The sequence below is a fragment of the Phalacrocorax carbo genome, chromosome 3 (assembly GCF_963921805.1).
Source record: "Phalacrocorax carbo chromosome 3, bPhaCar2.1, whole genome shotgun sequence".
NCBI lineage: Eukaryota > Metazoa > Chordata > Aves > Suliformes > Phalacrocoracidae > Phalacrocorax > Phalacrocorax carbo.
Genome location: NC_087515.1, coordinates 62674433 through 62699774, shown reverse-complemented (window position 1 = coordinate 62699774; position 25342 = coordinate 62674433). Strand labels below are relative to the sequence as shown.

General features: G+C 43.4%; 1 protein-coding gene across 5 annotated transcripts in view; it reads right to left on the bottom strand.

The window, feature by feature from the left end:
- HIVEP2 (HIVEP zinc finger 2) overlaps positions 1-25056 on the bottom strand; it is a 143221-nt gene extending 118165 nt beyond the window's left edge. For 4 of the 5 annotated variants that reach the window (XM_064447138.1, XM_064447142.1, XM_064447139.1 and 1 more), the window contains exon 1: positions 24920-25056. The gene's annotated coding sequence lies outside the window, so the exon portion shown is untranslated. Of the gene's footprint in view, positions 1-6735; positions 7173-24919 lie in introns of those variants that run through there. The other variant, XM_064447140.1, reaches the window with a different exon arrangement.
- Positions 25057-25342: the final 286 nt, after the last annotated feature.

The window sequence follows — 25342 nt, the reverse complement described above, 5'->3', positions numbered from 1 at the left end:
AGTTTAGGCAACTCAGAGTTTTCGCCTGTTGGTGGGAGGGAAAAAGATCTGAGCAGCTAGAAGTAAGTGCAACTACAAGAAATGGCTTGTAGTTGAAAGACAGATGACAGCAAGATGGAACACATAACCAGAATATTTTAGAAGTCTAAAATTTTTCTTCCTATTGATATAATATGGACAACAGATGGGTTTTTAAATGCAGCTCTTGGTACAACTTTGCATGTGAGAAGGAAAATAATTTGGAGTTCACGGGAACAGGAGCAGATTGTTCTGTGGATCCAGCTGGTGTCATTCTACAGCCTTAAACTCTCTGAAAAATACTGTAAGCAGAACAGCAGGAGTCCCAAAATTCGCCACGCTGCCTCCAGCTCAATAAGCCATTTCTATTCACAAAGTATATAAGCATATACTTAACTTCAGGAGCATGTGCAGGACCCGGTGATTTCACAACGACTTCGGAATCTGCCCAAAATTAAAGCTGCACTTAGGGGTTTTGCTAAGTAAGCACCAGATACATCTGGCAGGTATTTACAGGCTTCTGTTCTCACTGGGTCTGTGTGGTACGTTTTCTACCTGCCATAGGATTTTCTTCATTTGCTAAGCAATGCGCTCACCAAAGTGGCAAAGATGGGCCTCGCTGCATGTCGGAGGCCTCCAAGGAACAAAATTTGCCAGGCAGAGGAAAAGACAAGCAGAATGGACTGCGAACAGGCAGGACAACCTCCCAAGTAGACCAGAAGCATCACTGACAACACAGAGGAAGACAAGACAAGCAGTGTCAACAGCATAAGTTTAATTGCTTTAATTACCTAAATTCTTCTTGTTTAAATCTTAAACTAGCAAACTGGGGGAAAAGCCTGTGGGAGAGAGAAAATACGGCCACTGGTGGTCTGTCTTCTCTCGCTGCTGAGGTCCAAGCCTGACCACCGCAATGTGGGCAGCTGGGAGCAGCCGGGCACTGCAGTCCCCTGGCATCGCCCACTCTCAGCCACCGCAGTACGGTTGTGAAAGACTATGAGGTCTGTCCATGTAGCAATGATGATTAACATTTTCTCAGAAACGTCCATTAGTGAGAAGTGCGTGTTGCTAACAAGTGGACGCGGTAAAGTTTATGTGTACTCTGCAAAACTGGCCCCATCCTGAACACTCCCACCGCCACCATGGACATTTACAGAGCTCGGTCACAACATCCTGAATTGAGGAAAACCAGAGCAGCTACACTCTCTTCAGACGCAGAGGAACAGGTCATCACCTGGCATAAACCAGGGTGGATTTCAGGCTGTCCGTGGCACCGAGCTGATTCAGACCTCCCAGAGGTTTAGCACAGGTGAGGCTGAGAGCATCCCCATGGGCACTGTGCTGGTTTAGGAAGTGCTGGTGTGCCCTGTAGACTCCAAAACATTTTGTAGTGTCTTAGCCAACTGTGTTCAAGCAGTTACTCTTTGAATTGCCCAGGTAGTTCGAAATGCAAATTTCACAAAGTTGCACAAAGCCAGAGTAAAACCGGCACGTTCTGCACTCCCCACATGTACTCACTCAGCAGCAGAAGTCTCTCTTCCCTCCACCCTGCAAAGCTGCTACTCACTCCAACACTCACCACGATACAATGCCTTAAATAACAAATTTCTACCTTGAATTCTACCAATTTGTTTGGGAAGAAAATTTACCCTTTCTTCTTCTAAACACAGCATTTAACATCTGGATCCAGATCTACGCATGCTGCCCTTCTCTAATACTTTAGCTGCTGACTGTACCTTAGTCAGGCTACTTTCACTCTTAAGTAAAGGAGTCAGAACTGGACCCCAGAGCAGCCAGCATGTAGCCTGACTTCTGTGTATGATCTTTAACAGCATAAATACTGTGAGCAGAGGTGATCATAGCAAACAGTGGACCTGTTGATCACTCTGAGAATGGCCACTTAAAAACAGGCACAAAAACAAACAAACAACAAAGAGGTTCAAATCCCGCAGTCTGTTTTAGCACAAAACCCTTCCTGGCTCTCTATGGATTGACAGCAGAATACAGCATCTGTCTACAGGACATCTCCCTAAAATAAGGAAGTGGAACTGGCATAAAAAGAATAGCGCACAACAATGGTATTTTTGTGCCTAACTCATATTTATGAATACAATTCACATGAAAATCAGTGTAAGGTGGTGTGAATTTTACCCCAAGCTCACGAACTGTGTAGCAGAACCAGGAATTGAACTATGTGTATTACGTCCCCGCCTAGCCTGCTAGTCACTAGACCATATTTCCTTAGGTAGAAAATCACAGTAAATACATCAAGTCGGCTGTGTACTGTTGAGCTTGTGTGATCACACATCACAGACAGTAAAACACGCTACCATAAACTAAAAGGTATATTCCATGCATATGACACTGCCATTTCTGTTTTCCATGCAAAGCATTCAAATTCCAAGTGCAAATGCATTAATTAAAAGCAGTTTTTACAGGTGAAATAAAATATACATTAAAGCAGGGAGTGTTATTCTAGTTTCAGAGTATCCTTAAAAAATTGTAATAAAACATTGTCATTACCATTTTGCATCTACAAGAATGACACATCAGCGGAAATTAAAAATTTCCTTTCTCACTAATGCGACCAAGCACCTAACTGCAGTACACCAGCAAAACTGACTTGCTGCAGAAGGAATTGAACTGGCACAACCACTACAGAAAGGCTTTTAATCTACAAGCACTGCACTGTGGAAAGCAACTGCTCAGGCAAGCATGTTCTATGCAAATAAGCCAAAGCTTTCATGCTGCACTTAAAAATTCCATTCAGAAAGGAAAGTCTCACTACAAACATCCCCAAAGTTTGGGAAGGTTCAAAGCCGGGGTCAGCTGAGGTAAAGGCAGACACCATACATATTTTTGGATGGTGAAACAAGTTCTCCACAATACAGAAGTGTGTTGCATTGGTACTTCCAAAGAAACATGTATCATGGCAACACCACTGCAGCGCTGAACCTTGGCACGATTGATTGTGCCCTCAACCCACCCCCACGGCTGCTCTTGCCTACAACTGCACGAAAGCTTTTGCTTCTCATCCCCACAAACAGCGGAGCCATCATGACTCGTGATCTGTCTCTCCCAGAGCAGCGACACGTTCACAAGGGGCAGGCTGTGGGGTATCAGTGCAACAAGCACTACAGCAATGCGGCAAATGCTCTGAAATCCATTCCTGTGACAAGGAGCTAAGACCATGTACCCACTCAGGTTATGTGTTATACAAAGTTCGGTATTACCTTAGGGCTGATTTCATACACAGAATAGCTTTGAGGAGGCTACCAAATGCTTGTGTTTCTGCAAGACAACCTGGAGAAAGTGTGGCCACTGCACAGCTCCTGAGATCATACGAAGGCACAGAGCATTACCAGAGTTAAAACAAAGTAAGCCTGCAATAATGAGAAGATGTTATTAAAACTCTCCCATCTTAATCTTTTCAGACTAAAACTTTGTTTTTATCAGCCTGGCTATACATTTGGGTTTTTTCTTGAAAAAATGCTTCAATCTGCTAAGAGAAGTCTTCTTGCAGATGGACTGTCAATGAAATACAAACAGAACGTTAAATATGAAAAATTTAACGCACAACGTATTTTTCCCCTTTACTCATTTAATCTTAATTTGCACCTAGTCATTTTCATGCTGAGCATCTCATGCAGATAAATAATTAGTGTAAATTAAATGTCACCTTTTTTAACTGGCAAAAATGGTGAAACTGAGTTGGTAATCATTTCAAGTTTTGCTGCAATATGGGAATAACTTGATAACCTGAAGACACTTCAGGGTTTGAATGGACAAGATATACGGGCTTTTAACAAAAACAAGGAAAATGGAACAACTGTGTACAGCAACTTGCAGGGCAAGAAATCCCTCTCTGCAGAGCATTATGACTGGGACTATTAACCTTTGAAGATCTAGTCAAGGACCTCAGGATGTGAGAATTTACTCCTGAACAAGCCACTGCCTACACACACGCAGAGATACGCTCCCTCCCTGCCCGTACATCAGTGACACTCACGGCAATTACTTTCTTGCCCTACTCCACTCACTCAGATCACACTGATCTCAACAGAAATTCCACCAGAAATCAAGGCCAGCCCACAGCTCCCATGGCAGACGGTGAACAACCCTCACTCCTCTTGGGCGTGGAGCCCAGCAGTGCCCTTCTGCTGCGGCTCCTGCCAGCGCCTGCACAGCCACAGCTCACACCCCAGCTGACACCCCAGGAGCCCTCAGCCCACCCCTGCACACCTCCCAGCGAAGGTCTGTGGGGTCTCACCAGGCAACGTAGCACAGCAGGCAGCCACAACCCCCTTTGTAGCTATGCCCATCGCACAGACTGTACCAAAATCTGGGGTGAAAGCTCCCGTGTGCACAAAAATTTCAACAATTTTATATGATGCCCCTACACAACATTCATCTCATGAAGAAAATCATGGAGTTGCAGAAAGGACATTACTATTAGACAGCCAACAACCACTACAGAGTCAAAAGTAAAGAGTATTGGAGTTGATACAAATAGAAAGCATTTGATGAACTCTATATTTGGGTATATTGCAGATTCAGGAGAAGGTCTTTCTCCACCTACAAGATCTTGGTGTACCTACATGCCACTACTTAGATCCCCAGCTCTGGGCTTCTGCTGCTATAACAGTAACACATGACTACACAAAACTAAGTCAATTCAGTACAATGAATGAAAAACCTCCTGAAGACTGAAATTTAAGTTTTCATAAAAAGCAAGTTCCTTCTGAAGGATGTTGCACTGACAGTCCAAGAGAAATCCTCCATTTGTGTGGAAAATAAGGACGTAATGAGAGCAACACGGTCCATTTCCTTACAGTGCCTTTTCGACATCCCTTGGCCATGACCTGAATGGCCTCCTGTGTGAGAAAATACACGTTTCCCTCTGTGCTTGTTCATCTCCTCTTCTCCATGCTGAGATTATCAGCAATGATGCTAGCTACAGAAACAACTTACAGATGTAACTGTTTCTCATTATAACATCTCAGCTGTTGTCTGTACTAACGCATTATCAACCACTGTATACATATGCACGTATGGTAGTATGTAAGAGAAGATCTTAAATATTAGCACTCATTTTTGAGTATTTGTTGTCAATAACAATAAAATCTCAAAATACAGTAGTTAATAACCCCACACCACAGTTTACAGCTGCTTCATCTATAGATCAAAGGAAGGAAAAATACAGAATAATTTGGTCAAAATGAGACAGAGCAGGACAGTTTGAAGGGGAGTTCAGGAACACTAAACCATTCCTTTCCTAAAAAGTCATTATTCCCACTCCTTTACTAAAGACCTGTTATTCTCATGCCTTTATTTCCTAATATTATTATTTAATATTTGTACCCATGCCACCAAAGCAAAAGGTTATCCCAGGCTTAACAACTCAGCATGACTTTGAAAATCAAAACTGAGTAATGGCAGATAAAATTGTCAAGGAAATATTATTAAAGGAAGATTTAACTTAAAATCAATTGCTTTTATTCTAATGCATTCATATAACTACTTGCTTCCCCTTTTCCATAAACTGGTTGTAAAATCCCTTGGGACAGGGGACTATTGTAGTATATTCTTGCCTAATGACCCTATAGGGGCATATTTAAAAGAAGAAAAGAGATTTATGTAACACTTTATAGAGGCAATCACAGCTCATCAAGTTATTTTATTTGACACGTGAAATCAGTTCCATTTAAGAGACTTTTCCCATTTATTATTCTACAGTGCTTTTCCAGAGGAAGAACAACCACGGGGGGTATGGGGGGGTGTGGGTGGGGTGGTGCAGTGGGGTGGAATTTGGCATGCACATATACAATACCCTCCAAGGACTGCACATGCCTGAGCAAATTCACTCTTCTGTCTGTTAAACATTTCCATCCCAAGACTTTTGTTTCAAGACATATCCTCATAATGAATAGCTGGACCTTGTCTGTACAGCTGAGAGTACCAACACACAGTATTTAATTTCTAAATGCAGGACTCCGCAAAAGGTTGAGTACCATTATTTCTTTGCCTATCTTGCTTTTCCCTGCTTGCAAGCATCTCGCCAGGCATGACTCATGTTACGTAACTCCAGCTTGTTAAAAACAACAGTTATTTAGCTAGGTAGTGTGATAGATTAATGAGGTAAATCCAGAACTTGCTTATTACAGAACCCAGACAAAAGCTGCTCCTCAAATAATATGCCTATGCAACATTAAACAAATGAATAAGCAACTGCACCAGCACTGTTTACATTCAAAGTTAATTAAATCTTTCAAATCCAGGATGCCGTACTCTAGACTACTCAGTGCCTCTTCTCACACCACAATATGCAAACTCCCTAGTGCATATGCGTTTTATTTTTTAAAAGAGTGACCCGCCCCCGCAATCATTAGAGAATAACAGTTGAATATTGAACCAATTAATTTCACTCGCAAGAATGCCGTATTGCTTTAATGTTTTGGCTGCCTTTGATGAGACAAAATCCTCCTCACTGAGTTAACTGCAAAATGCTTGTGTTTCTCAATAACCATTCTTACTCATACCCCTGTTTCAGTTACGAAGTATAAAAGCAGCCGGAGAGGGTTAAACAGGTTTCCTGTCAGTGCTCTGCAAGAAGCAAGCCTCCGTATTCCAGCAAGGGAAAGAAATCTGTTCAGGCTCTGTATATTCAGCATTATTCAGCACTATTGGGACCGTATTCCAGGATCCCTGAATGCCCACCTGACAGGGTGTCCTCTATATTATGCAAGTGATGTAGTCTCCCCAAGGCAAATCATCACCTGACCATCCTGGTCTTTGCAGCTGAGCTGTATCCAGTGACATGCCCTGTGGAGCAAGCCATTGCCACATAACTGTATTCTCTTCTCAGTCACTTCTCCAGGGGAAGAAAAAAAAAAAAAAAACCAAAAAGGAAAAAAATTAAAATGCTTGTATTTCTGGCATCACCACCACAGCAGAGCAATAGGGAGGCTATTGGCTGCCGTGGCAAGAAGGCAGCAGCAATGGGGGCCCTGTGCGAGCGCCGGCTGGCTGCCGAGCCCAGACCTGAAATTAGGTCTCAGCCCGCTCGACTGCAGGGGAAGGGAGGGAAAAGAAAAAAAAAAAAAAAAAAAAAGGCAGCACTTTCTCAGAGCAGGAAGAAGGGGAGGCCATGAGCGTTTCCTGTTGTGCAGCTGAAACAAGCAAAGACGTCATTACATTTACACTCCCTCAGGGTGTCAGCAGATTGAGGGCCAAAGTTCAGTCATTTCCAATGCACTGCAAGGAGGGAGGTTTTGGAGGAGAAACCAGCAGTGGCTTTATTGCTAACAGCGTTCTCTGCACTTGCATAGCAAAACAGCTAAGCAGCGTGTTACCAGGCTCAGCTGCAAAGTATCGTATGTGACTAGAAACAATATTTGCTCAGGAGCCGTGCTGCTCTTATTTTTCTTGTACAGCTTGTGTAGGAATATTACTACAATATAGAAATGCACTAAGCTCTCACTACAGCCCATACTGCTGCAAGCATCAAGCCTTACAGATTTTTGGATCCCATGGAGTAAAACATGTTTTGTGAATGCATTTGGGGCACAACTAGAGTGTACAGGATTCCCTTGTCAGATACGGCTGACAACCCAGCAAAGCTGCTTTTCACTTTTGCCCCTGCCTTTCTGAAGCAAATGAGGGCCCAGCTTAAGGAAAAGGGCGAAGGCACAGGAGCTGGGTAGGGGCGTGTGGGAGTTCAGCATTTGGTAACTGATTGTCTCACAGGCTGTCCACCTGACGCCAAGTAAATCATTCCTATACTTACCTGGCAAGTGTAAGGAGAACCTGGATTGCAGTCCTACTCAACATTACTACCTTCTTAAATTTAACATTAGAAAGACTTTTTTAATGGAAAGCACCATTAAGAATCCGAATGAGACCATCCAGGAGGTTTCAGTGTCTCCACCACTGCAAGTTTTAAAGAGCAGACTGAACAATCCCCTGTAGGAAATGGTTTGGTTATAGCTGATCCTCCCCTGGGGCAGGAGGATGGACAGGCTTATGGTACACTCTCACTCATGAGACACATTCTAGACCCATTTTCATTAGTTTCTAAACAACATGTCAAAATACAGTGATAAATACAGTTATTCCACAATGAGTATGTCCCAGCAACAACCTCTGGTGCCTGGGACACTAGATTTTTACCCTGTACATTGAATGAGACAGATTGGGTAGCAATGCTCTACTTGATAGAAGCTGATTTTCAAATAGAGGCACTTAATTCAACAAACCTCAATGGAAAAGGTTACAAGGAGTTTGGAAAATGCTTTTCTGGAAAATGCTTTTCTGGATTCTCCTCTGATACTACCACCACTAGCTGAAGAGGAGTATTTTTGACGTGTTTCTGCAAAAACCACCCTGTGGTGACACTGGGAACTGAAGCCAGCCTTTCAGCCCTAGTAATGTGGAGCATTAGGAGCTGAAACTAGGGAACCACCAGCCTGTACCTCAGAGTCGTAAGAAATTGTACCTTTTTTGGGACATACGCAATGACACTGGCTTACCAAAACTGTTCATGGTACTAAAAGAAAGTCAAAGATAATATTTTTAAATATTTATAAACTAAACACTTTGGATATACTTTTAAAAACATAGTCTTCTACAAGGATATGAGCTAGTTTGGTTGTTTTCTACCCTTTTCCTTTAGAGGTAAAGTTTTCAAAGACAGCTTATCTTGAAGATTGACTTCCCAGTTAGCATGAAGAAACCTCTACTGCTTCTCGTTCTGATGTTAACTTACAGACTTAATCCTGAAGGTTGTCAGTCTGACGGTAATCATCAGGACTCTTTTCAATATGAAAAAAAGCAGACAAATGAGTCTTTGGTGTTGGCAACGATTTGCAGTACAAAATCTGAGGAATAAAATCTGACATTAACTCTGCGTCGAATCAAAGAAGCATTAACTTTAGCAAAGAGTTTGGATTAGTTCAATCGAGTAAAGTGATCAGAATATGGCCTTTAGAAAGGTAGGTGCTGGATCAGAATCCAGCCCATATCATACATAGCTATGGGTGTAAGCAGTGGTGTTCTCCTGAGAGAAGGAAAAAGGGGACAAAACCTTCAAAGTACCGTAAGAACGCTTCCACTGCGCACAGCATCCTAAATAACATGTAAGAGAGCCATTCGATTTTCTGAAATCTGACCATAAAGTGACACACTCGCTCAGAATAAGCTTGGTCAACTATTTTTAGCCCCATATGCGAGGATGAAAGAAATGCACCCACAAGTTGTACTTTTGACCGTACTGAGACAACTGCCGCATGGCACAACAGCAGCACGTGGCCAGGCTGGGTAGCCATCCCGCACCAGCACACAGCATTGCAACAGGCATTTTCCATACACCTATGGCTGCCTGTTGCGATAGTCCTGTTGAAGGGCAGAGAATACAGTAAGGAACAGCAGTGTTTTCACACACCCATCCACATCCTGAGAATGGTTCAATACCATTCTTCAACTGATGGAACAGTAAAATGTAGTAACCCGGAGATTAACGTGGGCACGGTGGTTTGAGGTGAGAAAGTGAGGTGTGTTCTCTGCAGTATACTTTGTATCCAAATTCGACCCTTTAAAAAGAGCCGTATCTGTGGTGTTGGTTTTTCTTCATTTAAAATTCAACACTTAAAGCAAAGGGAGGACAGATGCAAACTGTGAACTGGCCTCACTGACAGTGCCCTTGGTATGCTCATGAAAACACGTGATTTCCCACACCAAAATAGAAGTTGGTTGCGGTAAGTACAAATACATACGGAAAACAACTCTTAAAATTGGCTACCTACAAAATATTTAACACCTTTACAGATTCCCACGAACTCAGTTTTACCCTCTGCAACCCATCTGTGTAATGCTTAGAACAAAACCACTCTATTGTATCACTTGGGAATTTAAACTACGTACAAGGATTTTAAAATTCTTTCACTTCCATTTGAAGGAATGTTTGAGAAGCACAAGTGGAAAAGCCATTATCTTGAGATTTTTTGTTGAACTGTCTCATCACTATGGGAATTCTCTCAAGCAATCCTATAAACAGATAATTAAAATACCCTGTGCCACTTTTATGAGGAAAGCAAGGCAAATAAAGATGACAAGGTCCAAGCTGCCAAACACCTGATAGCAGGTAATTATTTATCTTCAAAATATATGTGGCAGAACACAGAAGTGGAGGGCTTGTTCTTTACTGTGAACCTGGTACCCAGCCTAAATATGGCAGTATGTGGGATGTGGCATGAGAGACTTCCCACCGCTGAAGGTCACAACCAGAAATTCCTAACGTACCCCTCACCAGCTGCCTTCTCATCTCCCGCACTCGGCTGCCCCATCCCGTTGCTCTCCTGCCCCAGGAGGACTTCGCCACCAGCACTGGTCTCTCTCCCCACGTACCTCAGGGGGTCTCCAGACACGAGGCCACACAGCCTCCCATTCAGAAGCCACTGGATAAAACGCTACATTGTAAAGATAAAACCACTACTGCAATTATGTGGTAAGGATCAGGTTTGGGATGAAAACATAAACCTTACATTTCAAATGGGATGATCCCATACGTTTCCGGTGTGTGCAAGTGTCCGTAGACACATAGCATGAGAGTGTATATGTGTCTCTGTTGTCTGTGTATACATATATACATACATTCGTGTATATGTGAGTGTATATATATAAAACAGTACACGTGTGTATTTATAATAATGTACATATACACACATAAAAAATAAAAGTCAATATATGGAAGTGATTTGGCTAAACAGAACCAAACCCCTGTGATTATAACTTTTATAAGTAACAACTTACAGAGATTCTTTGGACAAAACACATTAAGTCCTGGAAACTACATGGGGGGAAGAGGCAAGGCCTTGTTTTGGGGCTTGCTCAAGTATTTATGTTTTATTTCGAATGTCTAATCAAGACAAAGCAGATCTGAAACCCATGTTTAAGAACCTGCAGTTTTCAACAATAGGTAACCTAATTTCAAGAAACCAAAAGCAATTGCTAAAATATTTATTGAAATTGCTTTCATGGAAACAATGAGAAAACACTATAAAAACGTTAAAAATATTAAATCAACTTGACTGCTTCTGTATCTCATGAATTCAACAAGATACTAGGCAACAATAATATTTAGAATAAATATTTTTCTTATGGGAATAGCGTTTTCACTCAAATTGACCAGATGATATCAATTAAAAAAACAAAGATTAGATACAGAAAACACATCTACTGACTTAAAAACGAAACTGTACTCCAGTCAGTACAACGCTTGTTTAAGAAGACATTTACTTTTCCTTTCAAAGATCTTCTTTCATAGGCTTTTTTCTCGAAGTATTTTGAACTAATTTCAATTGAAATTATGCAAATGTGTTCACTATCACTTCAGAAAGCACACACTACTCAGTGTAAAATACCACACATGTACAGAAATATAAAGATGAATATATCAAAGGCAAATCCAATATCAATTCCTAATTCTGCACTTATGCTATATGCCCACTTTAAAAAAAAAAGGGGGGGAGGGGAGGTAAACAGTGAAATAAATAATTAAAAATCAGTGACACAAAAATACCATAACTTTCTACGTAATATACCATCTGTTCCACCAGAAAACCATGCTGCAGCAAGCCACAGGGGCTACAGCTATGAAAAGCCCTTGTAGAAGAGCCAAGCGCTGTAATGAGCAGTTTCAGAAGCTGTGGAAAACCGTACCAGCCACCACAGTAAGGAGGCAGCCTGCGACGCGCTGAGTGGGAACTCACCGTCCCCCGTCCCACAGGCTGGGGTGACCCGGGCTGCCACAACATCCTCAGAGAGCTCCCCCGGATCTTGCAAGCCCAGGGTCGGAGGTTTACAGTGTACCAGTAAAGCCGGGCGGTGCTGAGGAGCAAGTGCTAGTTGTTTGAGGTTGTGGTGTTTTGCCATGGCTTTTTACGGGAAAGTTTTGTCTCCAGAGTTACAGGCACAGTAAACTGGATTTCCCCAACTCCTCCACAGACCACACCTCCGCTGATGCTGCTCCCTGCTCTTGTACTACGAGTCTAGTATCTGCACACAGAAATAGATTCCAGAACATGGGAATGGGCACCCTAGTATGCCTGCTACCCCGGAGGCTCATTAAAAATAGGAGCTGCTGTTGCATGCCAGATGCTTGCTCACTGTTGTGTGCCTTACAGCAAATGAAGTGCGAGTCTTCCAGGCACTCAGGCAGGGAGGCAGGCAGGAGAGACCCAGATCAAAGAATTACTAAGGGGTGCTCTGTTATGGTTAGGAAGGCCAATTAAGGTGTGAGTCCCTCTCCTTCCAGCTGGCAAAGTCTCAGGTACTCAGGATTATGTAGTAAGAATTTACTTCTGCTGCTTCTATTATTATTCATTAGGTGTGTGTTAAGAAGGTATCCTACCTTTCCAGCCTTTGGTTGCAATATCACACCAAACACAGGCTTTAGGGCAAGGTCTGAGTTCTTTAAACCATGCTTGTAAAAGTGTTGCTTTTGCCCTCCATCACCATCCCTGGAACTCTGGGCAATTAGGAGACCATACCTGGACTGGAGGGAATTCATGAGCCAACACATTATCACAGCTCTCATTAATAAAATAATAAACTGTGCAATTACAGTGGGTTGCACACATACCTCAGGGTATGCAGTAAGGCACAAATTTAGAAATGGACTGTTTCCAACAACTAACAACAACTTAAACAGGCAAGGATCCTTATCAAGCAATTAGGTTACTCAAGAACTACTCCAATAACTGGCCCTTTTTGCCCAAGGTTATGCATTCTAAAATCATGTCATAAGCTTTGGTTGATCCGGGCTTTTTCCTCTTCCCTTTTTGTCTGTAGTATTTTAAAAAAAAGAAAATAGCTCGTGTCCCCTCTAATCAACCCATCAGATGCAAGATTCTTTCAAAATTACATCCAAAAATGGGAAAATGCAAAGTTATCAGTGATAAGCCAATTTCAGGTCGGTGCTACTGGGCTTCAGATGGAGGACTAGATACATAGGGCAGGTAGGCTACTCCAGAACAAAACATTGTACTAGAACCTTGCAAACCTATTGTAAACATTGGTTTTGTGAGTCTTTTTTATGCTGAACCATACTAGAAGCAGGGGGAAAAAAAAAATCTCTGAAATTATGCCACTTGAGACAAGAAGGTATCAGACCTCATTAAAAAAAAAACAAAAAACCAACAAAACAACACAGCATCATGCACAAACTGAAATGAAATGCAAGTTTCTCACATCTTAACAAGCAATCCCAAACCCAGATAATGGGATTTCACTGGGGAAAAAAGCACACAGGACAGGTGAGGTACAGACCAGGCTCCAGGCTCACAAACTCTGCTGGAACTACGATGCCCTCAGGAACCCAGCAAGTTCCTTTCCCAGATGCGTTATAACTACAAAAGATAAGCTAAAATCACAGCTCTAAGCCACTGTCAGTTCCAACACTTGTACCTAAGACTTCATGCATTTTATATTCAAATCACAGCAAAAGCACCTTGGGGTAGGTAATACATCTCTACTCTTTCCCTCCAAATTACCTTATACCATCTGGCAATGCAACAATCATTTCTGTTGAGAGTGCCTTTCGGTTTATATCTTCTCTGCCGGAAGTATCCAGAGGCTGTCTCCACGTAGACAGTTTTTCCAATATTCTCCCCTAGTGTTACTATATCCAACGAAGAGCAAACCTCGCATGCTGGAGGTTTCCATTTATAGGCTGACAGAGTCACGAGGAGCACTATTTCAGCAGTACAAGTCCTATCTACAGCTGATGGCAAAATCCTGGCCTCATGAAAAATCATTAACAACCTGCCATTGTGCACTTTTATTGAAGTCAGGATTTGATCCATAATAACAGAGTTTTCATTTTATTCACAAGAGACAAGGCAGTTCACATGGTAGCACAAGCTGTGCCGAGCAGAGTTTGGCATCATCTTCTCAGCTGTGGGGCACTGATTAGAAAACTGTGAGATGAGGGCAAGATGGGTTTGTGCTTGACACCAGAGAAAGTGAAGGTCAGGCAACAAGATAACAAGCGTTGGCATGATGCAAGTGTTTTTTATTATATCTTTCATTTGCATCATCTATTTACACAGGTAGTCTGCTCACTGATTGACTTTCTGGTCACATTTCTACAGCCATGAGACCTGGCACCACCAGTTCAGCCAGGGTGCTGAAGTGGATGATACCAGCAGAGGAGTGAGGGTTAACGAGCACCACATGCAAGTTGACTGTCACCCACCAGCAATGACAGGGCCTCAGAACTGATCCTTTAACCTTTTGACTAGACTGATACAATTATGTCCTTCAAAAACAAGAGGATATAAAAGGAATTCAAAGTGCTTCAACCTCAAAGGCAAACATCTTCAGGGTCCACCAAGACATGACCTTGGCTGAATCAATCACAGGCAATAAAATGGACCGCACTCAGTTACCGACTCTGCTGGAATCATTGTACCCGCAACACACCAGGAACAGTGAATAACACTTTAGAAAGATCACCTGGGCAGATTCTGATACCCATTGCACCAAAGTGAAACCATGGCATTTCATCATAGAGAACTAATACGTCTTTTTTACCTGTTCAACAAAATGTGGCTGTGTATATGCATCTATATACACAGTTGTGAAATAAATGCTAATACTCACACATAAATAATGCAAATAAGTTTATTTATTTAAAATATTTTCTTTGATATTTAAATAGAAGCAGAAGTTCAACCTACATTGAATCTAGGACAAATCTTCCTCCCAGTGACAAACAAGCCAGACCTGCAACCACGAGCTCTCATGAAGTTATTCCAGGTATACTGAACTGTGAAGGAGACAGAACATGACTGGAGGCAAAAGCTATGGTCACATAAATGTACATACGTGTATATGTATATACTTATACATGCATGCTTAAATGTTTCTTCCTGTAATATAGCAAAAACCCTCAATTTTCGGGTGTAATCTGTTTATTTTTATGGGAAAACATCAAAGCAGGAGCCAAAAAAATGCACTTTTGGTCGAGATAAAAACACAGGTGTAATCCCATGATCTGGACGTGACACTGCCTGGATTACGTCATGAAACTGGGAAGCACGGCTCTCTCTTCTAGTGTGTGAGTCTCTAAATAGCCACAAAATCCATTTATTACACTCCTGGCTTGCCAGACAACCCACTTGACTGAGAAAGAGTTAGTCAAAATCATTTTCATTTATTCCCCTGCTTCCTAGTTAAGTGGGTTGAACTGTTGACCAGGATCAAATGATACTGTAACTAAATTAGATGAAAACAGCGCATAAACAAATGTAAAGACAAATACCCGCAAGCATTGAGCAAGGTAAGAAGACGTCGTATTCTGTGTGTAAATTGTCTGTGGTGATGTCAAACAATGGAAGTTAGAGGATGAATCCAAGATGGTGCCTTCTATCGGATCTTAGTTACTCATCAAGACATGCTTGCACAACTTGCGACTGGACAGGGATTTTAATGGCTGTAGTACTAAATTCTTCAGGTTGAGGACTTAATGCTAGAGGGAGACTTGATATGATAAAAATAACTTCTTGTAAGCAATTATAATCCACTGTCAGTCACATTCAAACCTCCCCTCCCCATCTTATTTATCTTCCCCTCTAGGCCTCATTCTCAACCAGCATACATCCAAAAATCTGTATTTAGCATCCTCATTTTCTTCTTTAATTACTAAGGCTGTGAGAGAGAAAGAGAATGAAAATTAAAAGGTTTCTCTCATAGTCATTCCATTTGTGGAAAATGTGCTGCACTGAAGCTTTGGAGAGGTGCGCGTAAAGGAATTCCATCATCCCACGTGTCTCTCTTTCCTGCCATGCAGAGGGTGATCTGGGGAGCAAGGGAAGGAAAGTCAGGGTACATCTACTGAAAGCTACTTTGCCATTACTACAGAAGAAGCAAAGACCCCAGGCACACCACTGTAAAGCACCACATAGAGGGCACAGACCAAAACTAAAGTAGAGGTTCTTCTTGGTCACTTATCAAGTGAACACGTGAATGTGGACAAGTGGATGTGTCCAGGCCAACCTACCATCAGGGAAGGTTCAGGTTTATCAACTCTGAATGCTGAAATCTGTAAAACCCAGAAGCAAAACAAGCAGACTGATGAATTTTTGTCCACAAAGAGATCACCAACTAATTTAATGGGAACACTGAACAGCTATATGGTAACAGTATTTCAACTGTATCAGTGAGCTGAGCTAAAAACAATGCAGGGAAAATGAAGGTGTCAACTTTTTGTCTCCTGACACTTCACACACCAAAGTCCTGTCAATAACAAATCAGACCAAAGAAAGATGCTATGGGAACCTTCATACTACTCTATATCAGTCCCAACTTACAGCTTACTCCTTCACAAAAACATAGCTTACTCAAAACTGCCCTTCTAATTACTCCAAATGATGCAGTAGTTTTACTAATGCATGACTGATTCTGAAGTTTTTAAACCAATAATTAACATTACTCACTACAATAAATTAGGTCAAAGATGAGTACAATTTGTGTATTTTTTAAATTAGTAATTAAGTAAATCAGAGATTAAAAAACTAAAAAAGACATGACGTATCAAATGTGACAGATAACTTACTAGACCAACTTTATTGCCCTCTCCATCCCAACATTTCACCACCATACCAACCTACTGCAGAAGTAGCAACACTGTATTTGGCATCACTCTAGCTCTAAAACAAACACCTTCCTGTGAGTTTGTATTTCACTAATATCATGCTAACATCACTAACATCATTTCACTACCACCATTTCCTACTCAAGCATATTATATAAATGACTCCTGCCCTTACACTTATCACAAATTTCATCAAAACTGTTAGCAATGTCTTGCTAAACCTGTATCAAAATTCAGTTGTACCTCACAAAATTAAGTACAAGGAGCTTATCCATTACTTAAGGCCTTAAGAAAACAAAGATTCTAGCCAAGCAGCACTGTGAAAACATCCACTAACTTTCAGAGGAATTTTACTGGTATTGTAGGACCAATCACAACATAGTGGAACAGCCTGCAAGTTCTGTTTGACAGAATTTTACTAAGAATGTTTGAAGAAATTATATTCACATAGCTTTGCAGAGATTTTAAAGCAACATCTCTTTACTCTCCTGGTGATCAAAGTAGAGTGCCATATCATGCAGCATCAAGATGTCCAACTTTACGGTCTCAAAGTTGATAGTTAAATCCTACCTTTACCATAGTGCAGAAACTATTATTGACTTAAACAGGATAGAGAATTTGGTTGTAGGCACCTATGAATGTCCAGCCAAAGATCAATACCTTTTTCACTAAAGAACTATTTTGTCTCAGACAAACGCAGGGGGAACAATCCTTTCATAAGCAGCTTCAGAAACCATGTTCATAAACATAAATGATTTTAAATGGGAAAAAGTCAAAATTAGTCTACCTCTGTTGTTACAGAAGACCACAAATTGTACTCGATTCTCGCTATTAACAAGCTATTAATAAAATAGTTTTAGAAATTCTGCTCTAAAGAAGAATCACTGCTCACAGGTGTCACAGAGGACTCAGCTAAACCCTGTCAGCATGCACAGATGTCAGTTAATCAGGGGCCTGTGTTACTCTCTAGAGCATCTCTTTCACTGCTAACGCTTGTACAGAAAGAAAGAAAATCACTTTCAAACCCCACATAAATTGACAACAGTTAGACCAAATAAACATATATTTTCCAGCTAACTGAACTATTGCAGCTGTCCTTGAAAGACAAGGAACATGAAACTCCACATACTTTTACGACTTTTGAGAATAGATTACACTCGAAATGAACTACACTGAGCTACAAAGACTGTTAATAGATGCCAGCAACTTAGTCTCTGTTGAACACTGACTTTGGTCTAAACTAAGTGATTTTTGCTCTAACTAGTGTCACGTCTTGTTGTCAAGGAAGGGTAACCCCAGTTATTATTTCATGCTATTCTTTCTTGATACACTACACGTGTTTTGTTTTAATGCAAACCACAAATACAAAATATATAAATACACAGATTGGGCCATTTCTCTTATTTAAACAAAAAAAACCAATACACAAGAAAACCCCACTGCCTAGTAAAACTAATTCTGATAAACCTGATTCTGTCCTGTTTGATTTTTTTAAACATAAAGCTCCTTTCTGCCTAAGTACAGCTATTACTCTACAGAAAAACTGCTCCTTAAATAATATTATTTTACCAAAAACAAGCATTCTGCTCTACTAAATTCTCTGAGACCATATCACGTCCTACAATGTGCAATTAAACATTTCTTTCAGCTTTTTAAATTGCTTATTAGAAAACATCCAGTATTACTCCATATTCATAAATCACTCGATAAGGAGCAAGCTCTGACAGTCCACCATCAAGCCCAGCAGAGGAAAATTCTAGGCACACCTCTAGGGTTTGGGGAGGCAGGGAAGATTAAGTTAGCCCAGTCAGGCCAGCAGCAATACTAACCTCTACGGCAAAAAAAAATCGAAACTTCACTACAAATTACAGAAAATAATCTGGGGGTTTTCTGCTGTTTTTTTCATGAGCATTTTCTTATGAAGAGGGTCAAACCCTACTTTACTGCATTACCTTCAAAATGTCACCTGACACTCTAATTTCAATTCCCTTTAGCTTCTCTAGTTTTCACATTTCTATTAAAATGAACTATACATGCAAATTCTCTAACTGCTTTCCTTTGTACAGAATTTCCGATAAACCACTATCTAAAAAAGAAACTTTCTGTAGCAATCGAACCTTGAGTTCCTCCCGTATGACACAACAGCAATTAAACCATGTCTTTCAAAAAGTACTGTACATCTCTTTTCCCCCCTTTGGCAGCTTACATAAATCAGAGATTTTAGCCAGAGCTGCGGCATTTTATTACAACTTAAGTTGTGATGAAGTGAACTTAAATTTTCCAAAACAGAGATATTCTTTACCATTTTGTTTTTGTGTAGGTTGAAATTTCTTGTATATTAGAGCTGCATTTTTCAAACTCTGTAAGCATATTAGGACAGAACTGTCAATCACAAAAAAAAAACCCCAAAACAATAAAATAATTTTATGTTAAACACAAATTGAGGTGAGACAAAACAAACTCATGTGCACATGAAGTGGCCATAAGCCCATTACCAACTACATTATTACATTATTTATGGTTTCTAGACTATGTCATTTTTAGAAATTACATATGTCATTTTTAGACTGTGACTACGTCATTTTTAGAAAGAACTTTTCTGTTGAGACCAAGTCTACACTGGCAGAGGTAGAGTGCGCATAAACAAACTCAGAAAAATTGATATAATCACTCTACACACTAGTCATATCAGCATAACCATGTACAGGGGGGAATTTGTATCAGATAATTACATCCACATTGGTACACTTTAAGGACACTACCATCTCAGTGGTACATTTTTTTGGTGAGTACGCCCTGCAACCCCCATCCAGAGAAAGTGGAGAAAAAAAACCACGTATAGGTTTTTGCTTACTCACATATAAATCTGTGAAAAAGCAAAAGGCAATATGCAGTTTCAAGAAACCGTAAAAGAGGCATGCCCAGGGCAGAACAAGGAAATATGGAAACACAAGGAATGCTGTGACCATAAACAGCTGTGGTCCACAATCCACTGCTCCTACCCTGGCATACAGAGAGCAGAGAGCGACCGTTTTGCAGGTGTACAAAATGTGCCTGAAGGACAAATTAAAATAAGCACCCAGAATCCACAAAACTTCTTCAGGGCAAGAAGAAACTCCTATGCTTAGATCATATTAATGATGGTGATAAATTAATCACAAGACAATAAAAAACAGGCAAGAGACTTTTAATTTGACAGGCAAAGTGTACGTCTTCTGATTATTTCACACTGGGGATTTGGAAATACCGCATCAGATTGTTTCCCCTACCCAAACCCTCTCACCCCTTTTCCATGCTCACAGCTTTGTGAGAGAGGTTCCTGGGGACAAATCTTACTGGGAGGGACCTACAACAAATGAGTGGTTAGGGTAAAGTCAACTGTTTAGTTTATGAACAAAAGTTCAGAATGCTAAGATAGAAGGTATGCTGTGCCTCCCACTTGCTATTTCAGTAAAAACCCAAAAATCAGATGTTTCCAGAGATTAACATATTCTTTAAATTCACTAATGATTTCTTATGGTCCAAGTAGAGGCTCACTAGTTGGTTATCATGGAAAAACTTCTAATACTTCTATTTACAATGGATTTTTGCTCTCAGGCTGTCAGACCAGCCCTTTTACAAGTCGTAATTTCACTCGAGAATGAAAAATATGGCCCCAATGAATTGCTTTTTAATATTTCCTGCTGAACTAGAAAAGTTGCAAAGTCTTATAAAAATGTTTAAGCCCCAAAAAGAGAAACAAAACTGTACGAAGCTGCTATTTCCTATTAAAAAGGCATAGCCAGCCTGAAACTTTCATTCTTCTGTGATAATTCTGTGCTACTTTAATTAAATGTAGCATCCAAAATTACTGATTGAAACATATGAAAAACACTATTCTCAGTTTTCCATCTAGCTTCTTCCCCTTGCTGTTTCTTCACTTCTTCATGAACTGCTAGATTGTTCCTTCTACTGAAGGAAAAAACAAAACAAAACAGTTAAATTACAGGAGAAAATCAAATAACTTCCAAAGTAGTTATTTTAATCTGTAACATACCACTTCAAAGATACCGTTTAAGAAATCTGTTAAGAAAAAATAACCTGCCTCTTTAAATACAAGAATTTTTAAAGCAGTTTCCTCATAACTTATCGGACCTTTTTCAAACAACAAAGGTATGCAGCCTCTGCACTCAACACTTCTGCGGAGCTCCCAAAAGTATTAGCAATTAACTCTTGCTGAAAACTTTAACCCATCAGATGTAGTAATAACTATGTATTCCTCCTGCTAGGAGGACCAACAACTCAAAACCACACACTGTCAGGTTCACCTCTTCTCAATGATTGAGGTAAGATGGATAAAACATTTTCTTCTCTTTACCCTGTGCGAAGGCCATTGAAATGAAGAACGAAGTTTTGCTGGGCCTGACTTATGCTGGGACCTAAGACAGGCAGAGAAAGTTAGTTCTCAGCTCTGGTAATTTACCTGGAATTCTTATACAGAATCAAGCGAGAACTACACGGAATTAGTACTTGCTGAGCTCTGCTTACAGAGCTGGACGGACAGCTATCAATATAATCGATCACAGCTTATTACAAAGCTCCACCATACTCAAATTTGAAAGACAGCTTGCCATATTGCCATATTCCATATTTCATAATGTCATATTTCATAACCTAAATCACAAAACTGTGACTTGTATATACTCTACAATAATACTCTTAAATAGAACCCATTTTTCTCTTTGATGGGTAAGTATTACAGTATTTCACTAAGTAAACCACTTCTGCCAGACACGCAGCTCCTATATTTCTATTACCTTCCCTGATACGGTTAAATTTCAAAAATACTAACAGTAACTGCCCCCGCTGATGACTTAAAACCGATGAGGAGAGGAATATGCAAAATGGTACTCATTACTTTCACTTTTGTTTAAAACCCATTCACCTTAATCCTTTTAAAAACAAGCAGCACCTAAATAAACAAATGCATAAACAAAGAAGTTTGGCAAAATGCTCGACAATAAACATCCCGCTTCAAAAACTTCCAGCTTAGTTACAAACATGTGGACCAGTGTCATAAGTTTATTCATATAACCGAGTCCAGTCAATGGTATTAGAAATAGTTAAAAGTCAAAAAAGAATGGCCTTGTAGGGTGCCACCACATAAACCAAACATGATATAGTGCCAAACACTCAAGTAGACACATGTACCATTATTCAGCAAGGACCACATGAATGCATATGGCTCTCTGTTTTGTCTTCATAGTAACAAGAAGGTTTGTAAACAGATCTCACATATGAGGCAATCTAGTCACTTGAGAATCTAAAAATCTGCCTTTGTAAAGAAGCGTTCTGCGCTGTTGCCACACAATTGGACTTAGATACACAATTAAAAGTCCTCTACATTGGACAAGTGCTGCCCAATTTTATTCTTATTCATAGCAGTGATGTTTTGACATGCCACCTCAGCCAGGACATACATACCTGCTGTGCCCCATAGCCACTGGAAAATAAAGTCAACACAATACCCTATAAAACATTAAAAACGTGGATGGTTCTATCAACAACAGTAATGACACCTTGACTTTGTACCGTACTGCTGCTGCCTTTGCACAGCTGAAAACCACAGTAACGTTACACGCATTTACAGATGACAGTAGAAACTTCTTAAAACTCACATGGAAAAAACCCTCTCAGCCTAATCTACAACACTAACAATGGTGTTTTTTTTAAAAAAAAAAAAAAATGAGGCAAAGCAAAAACATTATGAAGAAAGTTTCAGATAATTCATACCTGAAGTTTCAGAAGTATCTCCTGACTGGAAGGATAAGGAAAGATTTAACATCTAACTGTAAATAAATATAAGCCCCAGGTTACAGGGCATCTATCTAAATACGTCCACATGCTGCAAACCTAACAGACAGAGACTCTCCTATCTCTAAAAACAGATGCACTTTTTTTTTTAGCTTGTCTGCGTATCATTTCCACTATCAAAATACTGAGGATTCTGCCCTGCGTCCTCATAACCTGAGGATCAAATTCCTCTGGCAGTCCGTGGCGATTCACAACAACAACAACAACAACAGAATTTGAAAACTGGGCCCACTGAATCTGCCCTTTGTTAGACCAGTAGTTCTCTCAATTTGGTAATGACTAATTAGTCGGTGTCCCCAGAACTCCGAACGAGGACCGGAGCCCCCTTGCGCTAGGAGCTGCGCTCAGGCAGGGCACAGGGTACCGCCTGCACCCACGGCTCCAGGGAGCAGCCACACAGACCCGTCGATTAGCGCTTTGCTTTCGCCACCCCGGCAGCCTGACTTACCGCCTTCATCAAAAAAAGGGAAAAGTAACACCCTTGGCTAAATAGGCATACAGGCGTAAAATGTTTTCTGTATTGTTTAATAACGTACAAAACCAGACGGGCTTTGTATTAAAGTTGACTTCATTTTAATATGAGAGAAGGGGAATTATTTAGCAAAATATTTCTGCTGAAGCTCATTCGTATTTCTATGGGTTTAACTTAAAAGGGTGTTTAAGAATTATTGGAATTCAAAAAGAAAAACGTTAACGTTTGAGTAGAAGTTTAATTTCTTCAACTACCATATGAAGGAAAAAAAAAAAGAGCCACCTCAAAATAACTTTTGACCATTGCTGCCAACTAATCAGAAAAGGAGAACTCCGTTTCTGGGAAATTAAGCTCGGAGGACCTTTATCGCTGTCCCGGGGAGAGCCCCGGCCGCCTGCTCGCGGAGACAAGGCGGGCTCGCCGGTGGCCGGGCTCGCCCCGGGCCGGCCGGGCGGCGGGGCCTCCCGGAGGAGGGCTCTCCCCACCTGGGGCCGAGGCATCCCCGCCCTCCCGCTCCGCTCCCCCGCGGTGGGGAAGGACGCGCCGCGGCGGGGAGCCGGGAGCCCCCGAGGACGTCCGGGGCACCATCGCCCGGGGGGAGCCCAGCCGGGGCTTTCCCCTCCCCGCGCCGCCTCCCCCCAACGGCGGGGACGCGCAGAGGCAGTCCGCCGCAGCGTCCCTCCGGCCGGCCGGCCGGCCCCGCCTGCCCCCCGCCGCGCGGTGCTGGCGCGAGCCGTCCTGTGCGACAGGCGCGGACGTGCCGCTTACATAATCACCGCCGGCCGCACGCGCACCCCGCGTTACATAAGGGACCGTGCCCCCGGCAGCCCCCGCGCCGCCGCCCCCCCCCCCCTCCCGCCCCCGCGGCAGCCCCGTCGGCCGGCGGGGAGGTGGGGGAGGGCCCCGGCAGCAGCGGCGGCCCCGGCCGAGCCCCTCGTTAACCCCCTTCCTGTGGCGTTTACACGTCATGGAACATTCCCGGAACGGGCCAACGTCCCACCCACTTCAGGGAACAGTCACCGCGGCGCAGCGCGCACACGGGCACGCAGGCACACGGATGCAGCCCCGGCGCGGCGGCGGGTCTCCCCGCACGCACACACGCGCACCCTCAGTGTCCCCCGGCGCCCCCCGCGGGGACGTGCCGGAGCCGAGGCCCACCCCGCCCCCCCCGGCGCCCCGCCTGCCCCCGCCGCCGCCGCGCCGGGCGGCCCCTCCGCAGGGCGCCGGAGGCCGCCGAGAGAGCCCCGTCGGGGCGGCCCCCCCGCGGGCGCCTCTCCCCGGCGGTGACCATGCCCATTCCCCGCCGCAGGAGGGGATTACGCAAGGCAGCCAGCTCCTCATCTGCATACACTCACAAGCCGGGTATTCCCCGCATTTCCTAACGGCGTGTCACCGACAAAGGCCTGTCCCCGGCCCCAGCCCCCTCCCTCGCCGGCTCAGCGGGGCGCCGGGCCGGGTCGGGGGAAGGGCCACCGGCCGCGGTGCCCCGGGGACGGTGCCGGTGACTGCCAGCGCCCGGAGCCGCCGCCGCTACAGAGGTGACTTACCGGTCCGGCGGTTTTCCAGCCCCGCCGGCTTCCCCCCGCCCGTCCCCACCCCCGTCGCCTGCCCTCCATTTACCCCCGCAGCCCCGGGGCCGGGGGTCGCCCGGCGGCGGCCGCCCCTCCAGTCCCTCGGGCGGCACTTGGGGCGCTGCCGTCAGGCGGCGGGGGGCTCGGCAAGCGCCCCCTCCGCCGCGGCCCGAAAGCCGGCCCCGCGGCGCCCCCAGCCCGAGCCCCGCCGCCGGCGGCAGCCGCCCCCCGCCGGCGGCACGGCTCGGCGCGGCGCGGCGCGGCTGTCAGCTGGTGCCGGTAACAGGGGGCGAGCGGCGGGCGGGCGAGCGGGCAGGGAGGAGGGGGCTGCCCGCAGCAGCCGCTGCTGCTCACCTGGAGAGTCACCGAGGAGGGAGGAGGGAAGCCCTCCCGCTGCCCTTGTTGTTGTTGCCGATCCCGCCGGGCGCTCTTGTTGCTCCTTTGCTAAGGGCTCGCCTGGAGTGAGGTGGCCGGCGGTGCTTCTTTATATATAAAGACAGAGAGAGATATATCCAGCGGCCGAGGGGCGCCCGTTTCACGCATTTAGCTTAAGGCAGGTCATTTCTCTCCCTCTTTTTGGGAAGGATCATCACCATCACCCTGACAGTGGCGGAGGGGCTGGTGTTGCACGGGGGAGAGGCGGAGGCCCGGGAGCCGCAGCCCGCCCTGGCCGGGGCGGGAGGGAGGGAGCGCGCCGCGCCGCGCCGCGCTGCAGGCGGATCCGCCGGGCTATTCCTGGCACCACTTCCCAGAACACAAGTTACAGGGCGGCGAGCG